This window comes from Amblyomma mixtum, chromosome 3 (assembly GCF_055824585.1).
Source record: "Amblyomma mixtum isolate Tamu chromosome 3, ASM5582458v1, whole genome shotgun sequence".
In the NCBI taxonomy this organism is placed as follows: Eukaryota; Metazoa; Arthropoda; class Arachnida; order Ixodida; family Ixodidae; genus Amblyomma; species Amblyomma mixtum.
The window spans coordinates 276,078,601-276,086,434 of NC_143014.1; the positions used below are offsets into that span (position 1 = coordinate 276,078,601).

General features: G+C 46.4%; 1 long non-coding RNA gene across 1 annotated transcript; it reads left to right on the plus strand.

The window, feature by feature from the left end:
- Window positions 1-5,302: 5,302 nt before the first annotated feature.
- On the plus strand, window positions 5,303-6,798 carry LOC149354959 (uncharacterized). Its single transcript, XR_016289682.1, has 2 exons — window positions 5,303-5,528; window positions 6,427-6,798. It is a non-coding gene; the product is annotated as an uncharacterized LOC149354959 (long non-coding RNA).
- The last annotated feature ends 1,036 nt before the right edge of the window (window positions 6,799-7,834 follow it).

The window sequence follows — 7,834 nt, forward strand, 5'->3', positions numbered from 1 at the left end:
CCGCCTACCGCCAAGCTCGAAAAGTTGTCGTCCGGGCAAATGACACGCCGGGTGGCATGACGCTGTTTTCGGAGCTCGTCGTAGCTCTGACACAAAGAGACGATGTCTGAGACGGTTTGAGGATCTTTAGACAACAGCATCTGAAATTCGTCGTCCTCAATCCCTTTCAGAATGTGTTTGATTTTGTCAGCCTCGCGCATAGATGGATTGAGCCGCTTACACAAGTCAACAACGTCCTCGATGTAGCTGGTGAAATTCTCGCCATTCTGCTGGGCACGACTGCGCAAACGTTGTTCGGCACGAAGTTTTCGGACAGCGGGGCGGCCGAAGACGTCAGTCAGGCTGGTTTTGAGAGCCGCCCAGGTAGTAAAATCCGCCTCGTGGCTGCGGAACCACAAGTTGGCGACGTCAGTCAAGTAGAAGATGACGTTTGTGAGCTTAACGACGTCATCCCATTTGTTGTAGGCGCTCATGCATTCGTAGGAGGCCACCCAATCTTCTACGTCGGTGTCGTCAGTGCCGCTGAAGATTGTCGGGTCGCGCTGACGGACGGCACCGGAACAGATGACAGCCTGGGCAGGTTGGACCGAGGTGTCGGACGTCATGGTAGAGCCTGGTAGCCTGGGCATCGTGGTATAGATCCACGGGGAGAACAAGCAGCACCTCCACCAAGTGTAATGTGGAAACTCGCACTTAGTGTGGTCGGGCACAGTCCTTGTCCCAGCAGTGCTGCTCACCAGGCCGGCGTTCGCAAGCGCGCACCTGAGCTTCGTCTTCTGTCATCTTCCTCGCCTTCGGCAGCGCTAGCCGCTGAGGCAGCAAACCCCAACTCTTTTTCTTACAGAAGTAATAATAAATGGCGCCAGCTGACCAGCAACCCATCAGCTCTGCTGCAGCGAGAGCAAAACTCGTGTGCCAACCTGCGGCCACCATCTTCCCCTAATCCTCAATAGAAACACAGAGCACACTCCTGTTACATGGTGCCACATCTCTCAAGCTGCTCCGCAGCAGGAACACACATCTATTCATCTTGAGCACATCCACGTAGCCCCGAACAAAACTAAACCTCAACAAGCCCAAGCATTTAGAATTGCTCAGCTCATCGAGCCATCCACTACTAAAGAAAGGCAGGAAACACGGCATCAGAACTGTACTGTCAGAAGAAAGCAAGCCAGAATTAACTTCTCAAACACGCTGCCATAGGCTGATTTCCAGCCTGGCACAGCTGCTGGTGGGTCAGTGTGCAAGAATATTTTTGCCAAAGGCAGCAAAGCTGTTGGAACCCATATTAATGAACGTGACAGATGAAAAACATACTGGAAGCCAAACAACAATCTTTGTCAAGAAAGACATGCCAAGGATTAGACAACCTTGAAAGACGGTCAGACGCAACTGTCTGACCCATCACAAACTGAGCAGTGATGAAAAGAGGACCACAGATCAATGTCGCAGGACCGCAAAGTCAATGTCGCAGATAATTTCAAAGAGAGGAGCAGCATATTCATCAGAAGCCCACATGTGAGAAAAAATATGACGGCTTAAACCACAGTCCAAGAAAAGTATGAATACTGAGGCTGAAGAAAACCAAACGATAAAAATCAACAAAAAATCCAGCAATGCCAGAGCAGGCAACTTGTGTTAAACAGCATCTCCTTTGAAGCTGCCATGCAGGAGCAGACTGTGTATTCACCCTAAGTACATTTATGTGGCCCACAATGAAAGAAAACCTTCATTTACCCCAGCTAAAACAATTCCAGTTCATTCAGCCATCCAGTAGTAGACAGGCACGGCCCAGCCGTGGTGGCTCAGTGGTTATGGTGCTCGGCTGCTGGCACGAAAGATGCGGGTTCGATCCCGGCCGCGTTGGTCGAATTTCGATGGAGGCGAAATTCTAGAGGCCCGTGTACTGTGCGATGTCAGTGCTCGTTAAAGAACCTCAGGTGGTTGAAATTTCCGGAGCCCTTCACTACAGCGTCCCTGATGGCCTGAGTTGCTTTGGGACGTTAAACCCCAATAAACCAAACCAAACCAGTAGTAAGGTGGAAAGTTGGGCGAGTTGAATCTTATTCATGATGAAGTTAGCGCCAAAAACGAGGACTAAAGTAGAAGAGAAGACACAACACGAGCGCTTTTTCGCAACTAAAAATTTAATGGAAGAACACATGACATACATATCCATCTCGTGAAGTAAATCACGAGATGGATATACCGTGTTCTGCAACTTTATCGGCACAGGTTTGAAAAATTCTCCCGCCACAACCGTTGGCTCGTTTGTGGTGAAACCGCGCACAATGCTTCCTTATTGTTGTCCGTTTTAAGGCATAGTAAGTATAAAAGTGGTACTTACTAGGTTTGGTCACGCGAGATGCGAAACAATAAGCACCCGTGTTGAGATCGAGCCGCCGTCATCGAATTTCTGCCGAAAGATACTCGTGGCGTCATCTGGCATCGCTGAAGGAAAGCGCCGCGAAAGCAGACGGCAGAAATACGACGAGACAATGGAGAACATATCTTTTATTGGTAAATCACCGTCGAGTCATTTAATTTGTTTACGATAGTTTTCAAAATGCGTTGGCCGAAAAATATTTCACGCGCTTAAGCAGACGACATGGCCCGAACGACGCATTCAAAGTAAGCCGCCGCGCTTGTTGCAGCGCTCGCCTCGGCACTTCCGTCGCGGCGCTTTCCTTCAGCGCTGCCAGATGGCGCCACAAGTATCTTTCGGCAGAAATTCGATGACGGCGGCTCGATCTCAACACGGGTGCTTCTTGTTTCGCATCTCGCGTGACCAAACCTAGTAAGTACCACTTTTATACTTACTATGCCTTAAAACGGACAACAATAAGGAAGCTTTGTGCGCAGTTTCACCACAAACGAGCCAACGGTTGTGGCGGGAGAATTTTTCAAACCTGTGCCGATAAAGTTGCAGAACACGGTATATGTCATGTGTTCTTCCATTAAAGTTTTAGTTGCGAAAAAGCGCTCGTGTTGTGTCTTCTCTTCTACTTTAGTCCTTGTTTTTGGCGCTAACTTCATCATGAACAAACCAAACCAGTAGACAGGCATGAAACACAAATGACACAACCCCAGGTAGCACACGGCAGCGGGCCAATATTGGAAATCCACTGGCAAAGCGTGGCCCTAACTAGGCCCAGAGTTGCCAGTGAGCATCCGATATTGGTTGTGCCACTCCTTAACACATCCAACAATGGCCCTGGTTGTCCAACGCTTTACCAGTATTGGCTGAGCCATAATTAGATCCTGGCTATCATGGGCCAGGTTAGCCAGGATTGCCCCACTGTTTGCCATTGCTGGCTGTGCCATCATCGAATCCTGGCTATCGTGGGCCATGTTAGCCAGTGTTGTTCCACTCTTTGCCAGAATTGGCTATGCCATTTCCGGGAGCTGGCTATATTGGCCTAGGATTGCCACCGCTTATCCAGTGTTCAAAGTATACTGGCAAACGTTGGTAAACATTGTGTCATCCATTAAAATGGGTTCAAAATTATTTTTATTGTCGAGTACCATATCGGCATTTCATAATTTTCGAACGCGCTAAAACATGCGAGTTCAAAGATTTGGTTTGATTTATTATTATATTTTAACCGAACACTTTTGCAGTTTGTGAGCAAAGCTACCCATGATTCCGTTGGAAAAGCTGCACTCTGGTTGCGCAGTGAGCAGCAATAATACGTTTAGAAGAATTGCGATCGAAGTCCTGTTGATCAGAATTAACGGTCTGATTACACCCGACACGCCTTCAACAAAAATTGTCAACAGGTGCCTTCAACAAAAATCAAATAAGTTTCATTTGATTAAATTTTTGGAATAAAAAAATCACTTTTTTTTTATTCGCTCTAGGAATTCACTGCCGCAGTGCGCAGCTGGTGTCTGCTTCATGGAGATCGCGATACAAACGTAATAGATTAGCGCAAGTGCATTCGCTAAACCGAAATTGTGCTCAGTTTTGGCAACGTCCAGAAACGAAGCAGTCGCCTCGTAATTTCAAATTATCCGTTGCGCTCGTGAAATATTAGGCGGGTGCTTCAGAAACTCAGGCGGAAACGTCCTAAGCGATTCCTACGCTTCCCTACGTCGTGCCCTGTGATCGCGCCTTTCCCGTGTTTTCTGATTTGCTATTTCCTTCCTTTTCTGCAAATCGTTGTGTTGGAAATTGTTGTTTTTGACCATTTTATTCTTCTGTTGCGTAATTTGCATTGGGGGCTATATAGCTCTTGCTTACGTCTTTGCATATTTACTCGCAGGTTTTTTTTTCTTTCGAACATCACCTTTATTCATGAAAACCATCGAAAGTAGTTGCGAACCACAATTCAACGTGCCTTTGTTTGTTTGTTTTTTTTGCGCGAAACTTCCACCCCAACAAACAATTTGAGGATTCTTCGACGACCACTGAATAAATGGACTGACAACTGGCGTTAGACGCATGTTAACCTAGCTTGTTTGGCGCATGTACGGTACATGAAACTATGAAAGAGCGCGCATTCTGCTTGGATATTTTTTTTGCTTTATATTTTTGTTATTATCTGGTAACATTTTAAGCTATCTTGAACTAACAGAAGCCACATCATACGGCCCCACAAAATACGCGAGTGTCTCAAGTCGTTTTGGCGAAATGCATCTTGAAGCTCCAAGTTTTTCACTTCAAAATTTTCAGGCTTTTGCTGCAGCTTTGTAGCAATACTTTGACGCTTCCGTGTTTCCCATCCACTTCTCTCTTGTAGATATTGCTTTCTGTACTGCCTGTGGCCATGTGACTCATTCTCCAAAAATTCCAAACCCTTTTCACGTGTTTTGGCCTCTTTCCCTCTCTCTTTCAAGTCTTCAAGTCCAATATCTCCCGACCTGTTCTCCCGGCCGTGCCCTTTTCCAGGGAGCGGGCTAACACCCCACCCCGCGAAGCGCTATTTTTTCTTTTTGGTTGTCACTTTCTCAAACCTGTTTTCCCTCGCACGCAGCTACGCGCTTCGCTGTTCCTCCACCTCCCTGTCTCCACCTTTCAGCTCGAGGACTTTTCTCGGAACCACAAAACCTGTGTAAAGGAAAATTACTCTCTCCCCTCCAGCAACCCCCCCCCCCCCCCACACACACACACACCATCGTCTCCACTGCTCGTCTTGGAACCGCGCGACTCATCACAATAAGACATTCTTGACTGCACGGCAGAGCTCAACCACGTGCACAACCAACGCGACGAAAATGCATGCACAGTCGAGCTAGCACCGTTCATAGTCTGTGCACGCGAAAAGCCACACTCATATATTAGGAGAGCTCCAACGCTGTTCGTACCGCCTGCAAGATCTTTTGTAAGTACTAAAACTCTTTTACCTTGATATACGTCTGGAAGTTAAAGTGGTTTTTGTAGTAAATGTTGCTTTGACTACATGCGCCTTTATTTTTTAGGCAGGAGAAGAGAGCGAGCCAAAAAGCACGAGGAAGACTTCTGTGTACCCACTCTCATTGCGAAATGGCTTGCTTGACGTCGTGCGCAGTGGAATTGTGGCCGAATGGTGAGAATTTAATTTTTCGTCTTTGGTGAGATGAACTCACTAAAGATTCACTGCTTTGGCTAACAGCGGGTTTGAACTCATATGACTTGAGATAGGATGCATTCGGGAATATGTCCTTTACCGCTTATGCACGACGGAAATCAGAACCGCTTAATTAATTTTCCACTGCAGACTAGTTGGTAAGGATATGTGTAATACTTCCGTAGTGTTTCTTTTTGCCTTCTACTCTTGCAGACTCAATAGAAAATCCGCAATTACTGGTTAAAGCTTTTGCCCAAGTTCTCTCGCAATGAAAAAGGGAATTACTCTGGACTATAAGACTAGTATTTTTGTGTGGTTTTCAAGTTGCAGTTTCGAATCCAACTATAGCATGCATGCGAAGCAACTAAGGTAAAACAATGGTGCCCTGAGTTCCTTGCGTTCAGCGTATTTCGTCAAAAATCGCAAGCCGCATTTTTAACCCCATTAAATGAAACTAATCAAAAATGTTGTTTTGACGTCCATGTGGAAGAGACGCTACAACCTGTGCATGTTTACTGGAATAAAAAATTACCTCGCAATTTAGAGATACGAGTTATATTAAAACAAAATAATACATTAATCTGTTTTTAATATCACATTAATTTGCTTATCTCGCATTGAATATATTTACTGGGAGTGCGACACGACGCATTAAACTAAATTAAACCATTTGGTATAAGGGAAGTTTAGTAAATTAAATTCCACTGTGCAACTAATGGGGTGCTGGTTCTTAAGAATAAATTCAAAATTATCCTGTAAAATATGTTGCTAGTGTCTTCACGATGACTGTGTTTCACAGAATTCGGTGTTATTTAATCATTTTTGTTCTGTGATGGCCATAATTCAACTTACCATGACATCATGCATCTCTTTGCAGGCTTGGCGCTTCGTGAGGCCATCGTGCAAGAACTGGACGAGGAATTTCTTTGAATGCAGTCCAGCAGTCCCCTTGCAAGTGGAGTGCAACGATTACTTTGGATATGACTGATCAGTTCACTGGAGGACAGCTCCGTTGAGCGCTTTATGGATGCCTTAGCCGTGCCGCAGCAGCTTGCCGAGATGCTTTGTCCAACCTGATCGGCACGCACCAAACTTGAAAATAAATTGTTTTCCCACAGCCTCTGCCACCATGCTCTTGGGCCCCTTTTCTTTACTCCCCACGGTGGCTGGTGGTAGCGCAAACCATCCTGTGTGCGCTAGAAGCGTGATTCTTGTAACTCAAAGCAATAAACGGGTCTTTTTTCTGGAATTCTTTCGCAACCTCATTTATGAATATTTGCTAGGTAGAATGGTATGTATGTACATCCATCCACAGTGCCGGTCATTGGCGAGTGGGTTAATTGCATGTGCCAGCGTTCGAAAGCTGGATGCCATTATTCGAAAGCTGGAAACCATTATTCGAAAGCTGGAAACCATTATTCGAAAGCTGGATGCCAATATTCGAAAGCTGGAAACCATTATTCGAAAGCTGGCTACCAATGTTTGAAAGTTGGCTACCAATGTTTGAAAGTTGGATGCCAGTATGAGACCTTTGCTGGTCCATGCAGCAGAACGAACATCGGGACTGCGTTGGCCGCTTGATCGGCCGAGCGTTGGCCCAAAACTGGCATGAAAGTAAGGCCAATGTGTGAAGTGGTAGCGCTCGGCCCAAATGCCAGTGTAGGACCGATGTTCGTGCCAAGTTTTGCCAACACTTGCGCGACGTTCGGCCAATGTTGTTGTGCTGCCTGGGACCTTTCCTGCTTATCAGGAGGATCATTTCTATGTTTGGAGGTGCCATAATGGAGCACGTACCCTTATGCAAGCTGTTCTGGTGTGTGTGCGTGGGGAGGGGGGGGATGCATATGGCATTGTGCTATGACTTCGACATAATGCAGACAGCCCGAGTAGAAGCACAGTACAAAGTGGTGATGGAACTGTACTGTTCGCTCGCCTAGTCGCACTAGCTATGACAATCCTTCAAAGAGCAAAAGAAGGAGAAAGTGGCACGCTCACACTCATTAGGACCAGCAGCTGACATAGCAGACTCTTGCAAAATGTTTCAGTTGTCTGCAAAGTGCTTAGCTAGGGCATTCCTCACAGCTATTCCCGATGGCTCTATTCTGCTACTTGTGCATAATGGCTGAGGACGCCTTTCGTTTGCGCTTTGCACCACACTCAGCCAGCCTGCATCGCACTGATCACTGAGGCACTCGCAGATATTGTGTAGCACACAGGCAGCACGGATCACATTGTTCACATTGTGAATATCGCACTCAAGGCCCTTCAACAACATCCTGAAGCGT